This window comes from Lissotriton vulgaris, chromosome 9, assembly GCF_964263255.1.
Source record: "Lissotriton vulgaris chromosome 9, aLisVul1.2, whole genome shotgun sequence".
In the NCBI taxonomy this organism is placed as follows: domain Eukaryota; kingdom Metazoa; phylum Chordata; class Amphibia; order Caudata; family Salamandridae; genus Lissotriton; species Lissotriton vulgaris.
Genome location: NC_141697.1, coordinates 786,352,842 through 786,367,137, shown reverse-complemented (window position 1 = coordinate 786,367,137; position 14,296 = coordinate 786,352,842). Strand labels below are relative to the sequence as shown.

The following is a 14,296-nucleotide window of genomic DNA, read 5'->3' as shown; positions in this document are numbered from 1 at the left end:
GTCAAATTCCGACCTGCATTACAATATCCCCTATGATGTAACAACCTCAAATGCGCGAGAAGGGATTTTCAATACGTTCTTTCCAATAGCCCTCCTGTTGTGTGTGAGGTCAACTACAAATAAACACGCTATAAAAGGAAGGTGTTATTTTGCGTAGATCTACAAACACTTTTTGAATGCAATTGAAGAGTTATGTGAAGTTAAAGAAGGGCACTTCCGCGATTTATGTGCAGGGCTTTATTATAACCTAACCAGTTTCCCTAAGCAGCCTTCTACTGAATGCCCGGGATGCGTTGAATGCTTCCGTCACCCAGCATTAATTAGGACTACTCAGTGTCCTTCTTCTGTCTTTATAACCCTGAGCCGTAGTCCTACGTCACTGTCTCTAGTTGCCCAGGGTTTCACATGCCGGCTGGTTGTCCTTCCTTACTGTTAGTATATTACCTCGAGCATGGACGCCTAGTATGAAGGTACTCCTCCAATCTAACGCAACAAAATAAAAGCTCAGCTCCCGCTGCTTTCACCTCAGCCAACCTGCACACCTGACAGCAAACAGAGGTGCGTATAAGCCGATGCACTTTGAGTCTCGCAATACAGTGTACAGCGGCGAAATAGTCTCTCGCTAGTGCACGTGCGCTCTCCTAGGTGTGGCCCGGATCACCGCACTTGGGACAATAGCTTCCCCTTACAGTAGTAATAACGAGTACGAGTTTCACGCTTCAGTGAAGGGGTGGTGCTGACAGTTCTGAAAAGGGGTAAGTCTAGCACGGGAAGAGAAGACACGATACCCAGCAGGTAGGAAGGAGCTCCCTTGTGCTTACGGGGGCTGTCTACAGTTGGAGCAGGTAAAGGGAAAACAATTGAAGTAGTTTTCTGTGTTTTTAGAAGAAAATGGCATTGTGTCACAAACTGCCTACTGTATGACCTGGCTGCCCTTTAGCCAGTCCGGGCTTTCTAGTCTTTGGCATGCTGAATTTTATCTCATACTTAAAACGAAAAGCGAAAGTGCAAGTCACGTTCTCTTTATTATAGAGCAACATCTGTCTGTTGGCATGCCTAACCGCATTTGTAAAATATGAAAAAAAAGAGATTTTGAAAAAAGAATGTGTAAACAAATTTAAGCAGGAAAACCCTAAATTCAATACGTTTAAGCTATACAAATCCAGAGTCTCCCCACTGAATTGGGTATTTTGGCATATTCGTGAAAGTATTGCACATAACATGCGATGTCTCTTTCTTTCATAGGTACATTAGGAAAAAAACCTGGGAAATGAATTTACATTAATTGGCTGAAATATATTTCATTACAATATGTGTTTTTTCGGACTCCTGAATCTAGTGGGCACTTCTCTTCAAGCCATAGCTGTTTGTAACGCTGATCTTAGATCTTCCCTAAAACATTTAGGAGAGGAAAAACGAATGTGTATGGTGTGTACGAAATTGCGTAATTGTTTTGTGGAATTTCATGAAATTGTTTGCAGTATGGCACTTTAAGAACAAAATATATATTTTTAGTATCTTGCATAACTTGTATCGTGAAACCACCCGAAATAAATCTCTAATTGACCATTAATCATAACGCAATCTTTCTAATGAACACTAGCTTTTGGACTAGCATCTTTGCGTCAGAAATAATATTTTTTTAATTGGCTTCTTACTTTAAACACACTCAGTTACCTTAATTCTCTGTCCACAAAACTGAGTAACCATTCCTGGTCAATATTTTGCAAACTTTCTTCTCATCACCCAGATGCCACACGTATACTGTTATGCTCGACAGTTATTTGTTATATTGCAATCCAGAATAAAGTAAATATATAAAAAACCTTAAAAATGAGGCTCACATTTGATAAGGTTTATTATTTTATGATGGAATGACCTATTAAATATATTCAATCTTTTTTTGCCTTAATGGCGGTGCCCTTGGCAGCAGGCAGTATTACCAATGCATTATTCAGCATACATTATGTGGTTTAATCGGTTTTGTCTCTCTGCACTCCCCAGGTCATATCAACTCTTTATATTTCAACCTTCACAAATTGACAAATAAATTACTGAGGTCTTCATCAGCACCTGTATCCTCTTGACAGGTCTCCCTAATGTGTGCAATAAAAGTGGAACAATTAATAATCTGGGGTTGTTTCATTTTCACTCCACTTGTATTCCCATGAAGAAGGCATCATTAAATGTGTATTAATTGTTGTTGTCATCTCCGTTATGATGTGCTCTACAAATGACAACAGATGGATACAAAGGAGCATTATTTTACACACCATAAGGCAACAGTCTTGAATAGTGTACTTGGTTATAGAAGCTTCCATCCAAGAAGTAGTATGAAGGGGAATCTGCCATGTGGGAAGTTCTTACAATTATGGAGAAACTGTATGTGCATGGAAGACTGATTTACCAGTGTGATTAATGAAGAGATTATCGGAAATGAGTTGTGCACAACAGTTCTTGATAGGGTCACTTAAATATGCCTGGCACAACCCCATAGAACATTAGCACCTAGATATAAGGAAAATAGTCCAGCTCTGTTAGTGTAAATACCTCTAACAGGGTAACAAATGGACTTTATAGAATCGTGGATAAGAACTGGCTCATCATTGAAACGCTACTATGACTCTACAAAAAACATTTGTTGTATTAAAAAGAAATAAAAACTCGATAGAAGGTCTTGTGAGATCAGTTTGGAGGTCCTGGTAAACAAATGCTCATTAGATAATATTTGCAGTCACCACTAGCTGTTGGCCACCATAGATGTGGTTACTATTCTTTTTGTGATCAAACTATGATGGGTACCAAATGTATTTATGAAGAAATTAGGGCAACCAATAACATTTACAAATTGCGATATGAGAAATATTCTATATTGGGATATTTGCTCTAGTAATTGGACCTCCTTTGGGAAAACCAACTACATTGATTCAACAACACAAGTCGAAAAGAGAATATTTGCAGTCACCAATAGCTGTTGGCCACCGTAGATGTAGTTCCTATTCTTTTTGTGATCAAACTATGATGGGTACCAAATGTATTAATGAAGAAATTAGGGCGACCAATAACATTTACAAATTGTGACATGAGAAATATTCTATATTGGGATATTTGCTCTAGTAATTGGACCTCCATTGGGAAAACCTACTAAATTGATTCAATAACACAAGTCGAAAATAAAATGCAAGGTTCTCAATTCACCATTAGTTTCTCAGTTTATTGAAAAAGACTACTCAGAAAACAAATTCAAATGGGGATTTTTGGAGTAGTTTCAATGAAATGGGAGTCTAATTTGAAAAGGGACAGTCTCTTCTTTCCAACAGTACCTCTCCCTCAGTCATCGGCCTTGGGGGAGCTGAGCTGTGCCTGTGAAAGCTGACACAGCCAAAAGGCTCCAGCTGTGTGATGGCAGCGAACATGGCACACTACTTGTCCGAGACGCGTAGTGTTAAAGAACAAAGAGGCAGTCTTGGTCAGCTCAAGTTTTTTGACAAGACAGTAAATCCTTGTGGTGCAAACACCAGAAAGATTTTTTACCTACAGTGTGAGGGCAAGATGCTCGTATCGTCCTTGCTGCACAGGTAGTGGGAAGGACATGAACACCTCGTCCTCCATACCCTGCAGAGGACCCAGAAAGAGACCCCTGTAGTCTATGAAACCGAGTCTGCAAGTGAATTGAGAAATCATAGATTCCTCACACACTGAGTAAGTGGCAATCTAATGTTTGTTAGTTGTCGTCTTTTTTTAAGCCCACAGATCTGACCAGCATTTTTTCCATCCCCCCTTTTTATGTCGAGGACCGTCGCACTGCGTAGCAGTGGGCAGAGTCCGAAGATTTTATGTTTTTGAGTTAGGGGGGCTTGAACCCGCCCCTCTTCTCCATTGGCTGGCTTCCTAAACGGAGGCCAGCCATTGGAGGAGAGGGGCGTCACTCGGTTGAAGCCCCGTCTTTTTCGGATTCGGGGGCGTGTTTTTTGCGTTCTTTCTACCTGTGACGTCATCCGTCACTCAGAACGCAAAAAACAGGACCCCGATTCCGAAAGTTTCGGACGTTTGCGGCCGCCATTTTTTTGTTGTTGTTGTTGACTTCGGGGGCACCGTCAACCCGCACCGACCTGCCTCCTTTCCCGCACTGCCGTTCAGGCCCGGATACTGTTTTGTCATCCTGGGGTCGCCGCGTTCTTGGTCTGGCGTCGGGGTTACGGTGAGTCGTGGGCACTGTAGCCAGGGTCTTTCCCTTTCGGTCTGCGGGAGTCAGGTCGCCTGGCTGTGGGGTGGGGCCGTGGATGCCCGCGAGACCGTTGGCCTGGGGTGTGTGGCAGAGGAAGCAGCTTGGTATTGTGCGGCGTGTTGGTGACTGTTTAAAACACCCGTGTCCCCAGCAGTGCTTTTGTGGCATTTGGTCCTGCCCCAAACGTTGTAGTGGCTCGCCGGGGCTAGTGAGAAGTGGTATGGGGTCCCTCGTGTAGCATGCAGGTTTATCGGTATAGCGTTCCGATATCTTTGGCGCTTTATAAACCTAGACCTGGCCGCAACGTGGTTCAGTGTGTAATTGGTGTAGTGGCCGTAAGGTTGTGGTCTGGACGGGGGAGCGTCGCATGCCTGGTCACGGGGGCACACAGGAATGGTGGTTGGTACCGGCGGCGCTATTCGCAATATTTCAAGCCGAGGGTTAGGTCGCAGTTGCGGTCATCCTGTATCTGGGAGAGACTACTGCAGATCTATCTTGGGTCTCCTGGCCGGCTGCTCACTGTGATTAAGGAGGGGGTGTGTACATGGATTTAGGGTATATATTTTGAGCGGTCATATCATTGAGGCGATTTTGTTCTGGATTGGTGCCAGCCTCGTGATGTCTTACTAGCCTCTAGACTCTGGACGCTTCGGGAGTTTCGGTTAGCATGGGGGTATGGGGGGTGGCAGCCATTTTCTAGGGGTTCCTCTACACGTTAGAGGTATTTATTTATGCGTTTTCATTAGCGCGGACTTTACCCGATGGTGTCAGAGCGCTTCACAATAGGACATAACTGAAACATGTGAACATTGCAACATTACTGGTGAACAAATTACAAAAGTAAAAGTTGCATTACATGAGGCAAAAGTGACAATCGTGAACAAACAGTGCATTACAGGACGATAAAGTGGCAAGTGTGCAGGTTACAAAAGCGAACAAAGTACACGTAGAGGTATAATACTGCAATAAATGGAGGACACTAAAACACAAGAACAAACGTTACGTAGGCAATTGTGGCACTTGTGCACGTATCGAAAAGCAAACAAAATGTAAGAGGTAGCAAACAGTGTGTTAAAAGTTGTCGGTTGTGCTGGCACGCGTAGGTCTAATGTCGCAACAATCGAGGGATGGGTGAGACCGCATCTCGTGGGTTACCGCATCAGGTGGGTAGCAACAACTAATATGTCCCACTGAACCATTTTCAAGAGATTACTTTTATAACATAACCGATCGGGCTATATTACATGTCACTTCTTGCAACCATAGAACCGATTTAGTAGTAGTAGTGGGGGCAATCATGCATTCCCTGTGACAAATACAACTGTTGTATCTGGGCATATCCGGCATCCCCATGTGCAATAAGGGGGGTGTGTGTGTGTAGCTTTTTTTGTAGGTGGCTCTGTGTGGGTGGCTGTCTGTGAGGGTGGCTCTGTGTAGGGGTGTAGCTATTGGCATTGTAAATGACAATGCCATTTATTTAACGATTAAGCTATTGGCAATGTAAATGACAATGCCATTTATTTATGATTTAAATACAAAAAAAATGTCATGAGCAATGCCAATAGCTCTACCTTTAATGATGCCGAGACCATTGCATTTTAAATGCTTGTTTTCATTGTTGAATCCATATTCCTGCTGATTTCTAGTGAGTCCAGGTGAGATGTCATTAACAAAGCACTCACAAGTATCTCTAAATAATAGACCTTTGTAAGTAAGCATTTGTTTTCGTGTTTTTGCAGGGCACACAACTGTGATAACAACTAATACAGTTTTAATGGTGGCTTCTACTCAGGCATACAGATACGTGAAAATGAAACAACCAAAACATTGCAAATAATTGTTCTACTTTTATTACACACATTCGGATAATTTCTCTAAAAGAGTCCAAGCCCTTTTGAAGACTTGAGTAATTTAATTCCCTTTTTGTGGAAGTTTAAACGTGCAGCATCCAGGTGAACCAGGGGTGCAAATGGGCACTACTTATCAATCCCCATATTGACCATTTTATAATGGATTGTTAATTCTGCCTGTGGCCAGCGGCACCTCAAGTGGGCATTAAAACACTGAATATGGTTGAGGACAATATACCCTATCAGACGTGATTCTCTGTTTGAGATATTTTAGATTTACTTTATGATTTGGTGTAATGCCATGAATAATTATCACATTCATCAGTATATGAGTGGTACTTGGCTGATGGGGAAGATACTGACTGGAAATTGTTGTCCAGTTTTGTGTCATGAGAATGAAGGTAATTCATGTCTTGAAAATATGCTATATATTAACAATTATCATGGCTTAAATAAGCACGTCAAGTTATGGTATTCGTAGGAAATGTTGCTTTATGATTGATTGTCGATTTGGATGTTTCTTTCTTTTGGTTTATCTAATGTGCTCCATCCCCAGTGTTCTATAAAGACTAGTTCGAAGGTATAGATGCTCTATAACACGTTTAAAAAATAAGGGTCAGATGTATCATAGGCACCAATTCCGTTTCTATGGGAAAATGCTTTAGTTCTTGCGGCCCTCAATACCTGAACGCCTGGAACATCAGCTGTAAATATGAGTACACGACAAAGATAATAACCAGATACTAGCTGCTGCCCAAAGACCAAGAGTAAATGTCACTGTTTCATTTCTTAATGTTTATTAACCAATTTAATTGGCTTGTAGTCATATTGTCAGTATACAACAACAGTAACAAAAAATATACACACACTTAATTTGATTGAATACTATCTGTACGTTATTTGCTGTGATGTAATTGCCACTGAAGAAATAAGAATCCCACTGCTAAAATCAAAGCAGAATACTGCAGCGGCTCTGCCGGACACCACAATACCAAAAGGAACTACGCTAAAAAAGCTTGCTGCACTGTTTCTCTGACTTTGCATTCTGTTTAATATTTTTGGAAGGCTTAATCTTGGACTCTGGACCATCATTGAGCCATACCTCCTGAGGCTTTGCAAGCAGTCTAGATAGGAGTGGCAGCCATCATTATGTTGGTTGCAGGTCAGTGCAACAGTCTCTCACAGACACACTAAGCACATGCAGGGCAGTGGGGAAGTATATAAGTGCTACAGCTGTGAGTCCATGCCAAAGTCAAACTCTTCTGTGCCAATTTTATGCACCAGTACCCTTTCAAACATCTTGTAATGCGAAGCAGTTTTTGAACCTTCAAAGATAAACCTGCCAGATCACCACAAGTTTAACAGTGTGTTTATTTGATTTGGATATATGTAATTCAATAGAGAGCACCTATCTTGACAATTTCCCATCTTCATCTAATGTCTCCATGTGCGAGTTAGATGTGGATTACTTGTGCATGCCCTTCAGGTGATTTCGTATACACCTCTTAACTGTAGTTCCTCATCTAAGTATCAGTGAGACACGTTTCATCAGTGGATATCCCACAAGTGGATTTTCCTACCACTTATTGAAATGCACTTGCTGGAATCTAAGAAGTCAGTCCATGCCAGGAGACTTCCACTAGGCTCTAAGATCTTCTACAAAAATAGGTTAGACAAACATGGACTGGTGTGGCCAAAGTTTGCAAGGATGAGCGAACAAAAAGATCTATCCTGTTAGACTCCATTTCCAACAGTAAAATTCCATGATTTACCATACACGCTTTGGCACAAGCTACTATTTTTATTACAATTATTATTTTACGTATCAATAGGTTCCCTAAACTATTTCCTTGGTACTAATTCTGCTACTGTTAACTTGTGCAGTGAAACAAGCTTGAATTTCAACAATGTTGCTGTGGCCAGGATATCTGCTTTCATGGTAATGATCCTCTCCCTAACTTATGGGTACTCAATAACTTCTATTTACCTATGATATCAGTCTTGGTTTGAGGTCTGGTAGGGTCCAACTTGGAAGAACTTTTAGCCGATACACAAACTTTAGCTCATCATCAAAGATCAGACTGTGTCTCCTCTGGGTTCCTGCCCTTTGAAGGTGCTAAGCCAATGACAACTAGCCTAAACGGCCAATTCACAAAGCTGTTTAAATTTCAGCCAAACTATAGGCACTGTACCGGATGACTGGGAAGTGGGGGTTATTATTCCCCTTTTAAAAAAGCAAATTTGAACCCAGATGACCTTACCAACTGTCATCCTATCACACTACTGCCATTCCTTAGAAAGGCCCGTGAAATGCTGCATTGGCCCAGCTTCCAAGGTTTTGTGAAAGAGTCCGACATTTTGGACCAATGGTGAAAGGGCTGGCGTCCGAATTGTGTACTGAATCTATACTTCAGGCAATGCGATTAATATGTCTGGTTTGGGACAAGGGAAATACTGCAGTTTGTTCATATTAGAAGCCTCTGCTGCATTTGATACAGTGGACCTTGTCACTCTGATGAAAAGTATGACTGAGATTCGGATTAAAGGTACAGTTATTGTCTGGATTTAATCATTTTACCTATTTGCGTTAAGTTTTCTGGTATCTTTTTTTCTTTTTTTTTCTTTTCTTCTAAAAAGGCTGCCATTCCCTCTTCGCCAGTGCTTTTCAACATCCATGTTCATCCTCTATTTGTGCTTATAACTCTTTGTTACGCTAAGAATACTCAGATCATTATCAGACTTATGAGGCCCTGAAACTGGCATCTAGTTTGAAGGCCAATCTGACCTTTACGCAACGGTGATCGTAAGAAAAACTCCTGCCTTTGGACAGTGCACTGTGGCCTTCTGATCTGGGATCCTTTGGAGCCGCAGCTCAGCTACAAAAGCCAAGGTGCTAGGGTCACTTTTGATCAAGATTCCTTCCCAGCAGTACATATTAATGCTTATCTGCATACTGTTTGACTCACCTTAAGGAAGATGCTCCATTTTCTGCTGGCTGACAAGCATTCCAACTTAATGTCTGCCATGATGTTGTCTCGGCAAGACTAGACTACTGTAACCGCATCCTGTCATTTGCTTAGCAAACTGCAACAAATCCTGACCCAAGCCCTGCAGCTACTTGTAAGGTGCAAAAAGCATACTTTACTGTCCCTGTTACTAAAACTGAAAAATTAGGATACAAGCCAGGTTCCTGCTATATTGGGGAGTGCCGACGGCTCAATTGTGCATTAGTGACAAGCAATGCTCTCGCAACCACAAAACAGTGTAAAGCAAACAATACAATGTAAACAAGAATAACAGGTAAGTAGCGAACAAAAGCAGATCTTTGTGTTTCTATTCCTTTTCAATCGATGTTTATTGGATCCACATTCAGCCGACACGTGTTTCGTCGTGTTCAAAAGTGGAGTCAACACGACTCTTCAGGGCTGATAAAATAAAACAACATGTGTATAGAACATTTCACATGTGACACATCTTGTACACTGTTCAGTGACAGAGAAGTGCATGGTTATGATGGTGATTCATGAGCCACGGGTTGTTTACGTGACTAGTGTCCGTCTCTGTGTACAAAAAAGTCATGCCCATGCCCATCCACAATCCAAATCCAGTGATTGTGACGCATGGTGTTTGTGAGGTGAAATGACTTTAAAAAGGGAAGTGGTTGATCAGGTGTAAGTCGCGTGCACAGGTTCACTCATGCTCACAATGATCGTGCATTTGAAAAGGATCAGGGTAAAAAGTGTCTTCGTTTAATAGGTCCATAAAATGTCTTAATATGAGTGCACTATCATCCAGTGCACTATCATCCAGTTTCTACGTGAGTTTTGATTCAAAGTGAGACACTCCATGCAGACCTAAAGGTATCCATTATCCATGTTTGAGGCATACCTGGTTAGGAAACCCAAACATCTGTGGGTCAGTGCGGAAGATGATTGATACTGAAGAAAGTATCTATGTGTCAAAAGACAAAAAACAACAATGGGGGGAGGATTAAAGGCGAACGCGTGGTTGCCATCACAGGGTGCCGTATAACGCTTCGCTAAGTATAGCTTACCCTGTGTTTACGTCGCCGCGTGTTCACTAAGTTAAGTGACAAAAAACCTTTAATCCGGGTTTGGTTTTCTTAGGTAAATGTTTAAGCCCAGTATGGCTTGTCAATAGCGAAAATCAGACTGTATGGAAGAGAATAAATGAGGCGGGAAATTAAATAAATTTTGACCGTGTTGAATATACCGACAATTCAGCTTACATTATAAACGGTTAGTTTATTGTATTAAACATCGTGTACATACCTAGACACATGTGTGTATTTAGTCTATACCGGGAGGGGATCCAAAGTAAATAGTTACTCCTGGTTTGTAGTTCGATTCCTCTGTGAATTCACGAACTATAAAAACAATGACAAAATAGGAGATGCAACGGGGAGATGAGTTGTCTGAACGGCTAGTGAGCTTAAACTTTACATGTAGGCGAGAGTAGGTTTTACGGGGTACTAGCATCTTACCTGTCAATCGGTATCCCTCCTCTGTGTATTCCCGGTCGCCGTGTTCCAAGGACGGACACGTGACCGGAACCAGGAAGTGCTTAAGTAGTGCCCAGAAAAAGACGACTAGAACGCAACTAGAAATAAGCTTCATTCCTAGCGGTCCGCCATGTTAGGGGAGAGATAGCAGTGTTCACCTGATTTACGTAAAGTTCCAGGCAGAAAAATGTACAGTGGCGGGTTCGCTCGCTGACTAAAGGATAGATGTATCTATTATTCACAGAAGTGTGTGTTAAAAAAGTGTTGGAAGTGACGCCCCATTACAGAGCGGCGATTTGCACTAGAATGTAATCCGAAACGTAAGGCTGAAAGGCAAACGCGGATTCGCTCACTAACCAGAGACAAAGGTATTCGTCATTACTAAAGTTATGAAGTATTGGAAATGACTCCCGATGCAGTGCACGACTCGCATTAGTCTGTAATTTGAGACCTCATGCAGGTGAATTGTGCTACGTACAGATAGTGTCTTGATTCATGCACTACAAACGTGACAATAGTGGAACGTTGCGTGACTGGTGACATAAAATTGTCATGTTTATAAAAAAATAAAATAAAAAATTATATATATATATATATATCCATAAATAAATATATATAAACGTTCTAATTGCAATGTGACAATCAGTATGTATCCACATGTAACAATGAACAAACGTAATTGACATTGTTCATATAGTTCATGACAAAAGAACAGTATTAAATTTACGGATCCCGCACAAGACAGAGTGTTGTAAATCCCCAAGAAAAAGTTGCCCATACAAATCATCATTTCATTATAGACGTTCATGAATGTATGAACGACTGTGTTCAAAGGGAACATACATGTTGTCCATATTTGTACAGAATACTGAAATAGTGGGTATTTAGGTTCCCAGGAAGAATTGAAGTTCTGGGTCATAGTTCAGCCCGTGTTCCACGCATTTCAAACGCATGATCCACGTAGCCTCCCTACGTCTCAGTGTAAGTTCTCTGTTACCCCCCCTAATGTTGGGAGGGATTACATCTATTCCGAAGAAGCGTACCTTCACATCATCCACAAGTGGTTGACATGCTGCAATATGCAACGCAACCGGGTATTTGGGATCTCTTCTTTGAATAGCCCTCATGTGTTCCGCTAGTCTTTCTTTAAGGGGCCTGATGGTGCTGCCCACATATATCTTTCTGCATTGGCATTCAATGATATAAATCACGTATCTAGTTAAGCACGTGATGTTGTGTTTAATTGTATATGTGACACCATCAAGGCCCGAAAACGTCTTTGTTCCATGTTTGCTCCAAATACACATAGAGCAGAAACCACATTTGTAGAAGCCTATGCTACGTGTAGTGAGCCAGTCAGAGGCTCCGGTGTTGTGTGGGACTGTGGGACTAAGTTTATTCTTCAGTGTACATCCCTTTCTATATGTAATGGATGGTTTCTCATGTAGCCATTCTTTCAGAGCGATATCATCCGTTAACAATTTCCAATGTTTGTTAAAACTTTTGTTAACAGTGTGGTTCAAGGCATTGAATTCAGTAATGAGTCTAATTTTTTGGGTGGTGGATTCCGTTACAGTACGCTTCTTCAAGCAATCTGGTCTTAAGGTGCGTCGAACCCTTTTCTCTGCGGATTTCAGTGTTTTGAGGGGGTAACCCCTGTTTAGAAATCTATTTTCCATGTTGGTTACGCAGTTGTCAAACTCAGTTGGTTCGCTGCAATTGCGTTTGGCCCTTAGGTATTCACCATAGGGTATGGCATGTATCTGGTGTGTGGGGTGGGAGCTGCAAGCATGGAGAATAGAATTACAAGAAGTGGGTTTCCTGTAAAGTCTACTGTGGAGTTCTCTGTCTTTCACATAGAATTCTAAGTCTAAGAATTCCATCTTCTCTTTACTGTATTGCATGGTAAATTCAATACCCCATGTATTACCGTTCAAATGTTGGAAAAAGGAAGAGAGTGAGTCTATTGTGCCAGACCAAAGTAAAAAGCAATCATCAATATAGCGACCCCAAAACACTATGGAATCGATATATACAGAACCTTTGGAGCCCCAAATTAGGTCTGTTTCGAGGGCCCCCATGAACAGGTTAGCAAAGGAAGGGGAAAATTTCGAACCCATTGCCACCCCCTTTGTCTGGCGAAACCATTTCCGGTCAAAAATGAAGTAGTTATTGTCCAAAATCAGTTCCATCATCTGTAACAACATCTTCGTGTGAGCCCACAACGAAGCTGGTCGATTAGAAAGTGTTTTCTCCATAGCTTGCATCCCTAGTTTGGGATTTATGCTGGTGTACAGAGACACCACATCCATTGTGACTAGTAAGGTGTCTGGTTGCCAATCAATGTCTGCCATTATTCCTAGAATGTGCTTGGAGTCTTGGATGTATGAAGGCAAATTTTTGACTAAGGGCCCTATAAAAAGGTCCACATATTCCGCTAGTCTCTCTGTAGGACCTCCAATTCCAGAGACTATTGGTCTGCCTGGTGGGAATGGTAAGTTTTTGTGTATTTTGGGCAGTGTGTATAGCCACGGAAAGGTAGGTCTGAAAACCTTTAGATAGAGGTATTCGTCGTCATCCAAAAGGCCTGATTGCTTCCAGTCAAGTAGTGATTTGTTAATTAGGATAGTCAAAGGACCTATAGGATTATAGGAAAGTTGCTCATAACATGAGCTGTCATTGAGTTGTGTAAGTATCTCGTTGTTGTAGTCAACGACATTCATAACAACCACATTGCCCCCCTTGTCAGCCTCCCTAATAATGATATTAGGATTGTCGCTAAGAATAGAGAGTGCAAGACGTTCACCTTTAGTTAGATTATCCTTGTACTTAAATTTGTCATTTAAATTCTTGGTGTTCAGATTGTTTAAGTCCTCGAGGACATGCCTGTAAAAATTATCAATATTGTTACCCCCAGATAGAGTTGGGGTCCACCTAGATTTACATTTGAGGCCACTGGCCATTCCATAGTCTGTCTCTACATCCAGTTCTTCCAAAAGCTTCTCCATATCATAAGGGCTTTCTTCTCTATCCGTTAAAGAAAGAAGCAGATGAGTCGCTTGAACATCTTTAATTGTCAAAACATCTTTATCAAAGACAGTTGGAGAAGGTCTGGACTGGACAGAAACCTTAGATTGACCCGCAAAATGTTTCTTCAATTTCAAGTTGCGTATAAATTTGAAAATGTCAATTTTAGTCTGACAGATATCACCAATAGTATATGGATTAAAATTCAGACCCTTGCCAAGTAAAGAGATCATGTCTGTGGTTAGAGAAAAGGAAGAGAGGTTAATCACCTGAACCGTATCCCCTGAACTAGTTAATTCCTCTGTGTGCCTGACCTGAGTTTTCTCCGGTATTCCTCGTTTGGTACTACGCTTGCCCCTGTGGGTTTTGGATCTAATACGCCCCTGGTTGGAACTGTTCTGTTGCCCTTTCTGATGCGCTCCATTTCTAAAAAAAAGGGCATGTTAATGAGATCAGTGTTATCCATTCTCTCATTCTCAAACTCACCAAGTCCGGTAGAATTTAGTGAGGAGGTGCTAGAGGTGATTGAACTAGCCGTAGTTGATCTACCTGTTTGGGAGCTTTGTTTAGATCTAGGAATCAATGAGTCATATTTCCGATCATAAGTGTAGACCCTCCCATTTTTATAATCTGCCTCATCTCTCCTGATCTGACGGGCTTTCCTGGTCT

The 14,296-nt window shown here is 41.5% G+C and overlaps 1 protein-coding gene across 3 annotated transcripts in view; it reads left to right on the top strand.

Moving 5' to 3' along the window:
* Nucleotides 1–367: 367 nt before the first annotated feature.
* Nucleotides 368–14,296, top strand: part of DPP3 (dipeptidyl peptidase 3) — a 559,762-nt gene continuing 545,833 nt past the window's right edge. The window contains exon 1 of one of the 3 annotated variants that reach the window (XM_086938513.1): nucleotides 368–558. The gene's annotated coding sequence lies outside the window, so the exon portion shown is untranslated. Of the gene's footprint in view, nucleotides 559–600; nucleotides 846–14,296 lie in introns of those variants that run through there. The other 2 variants (XM_086938514.1, XM_086938515.1) reach the window with 2 other exon arrangements.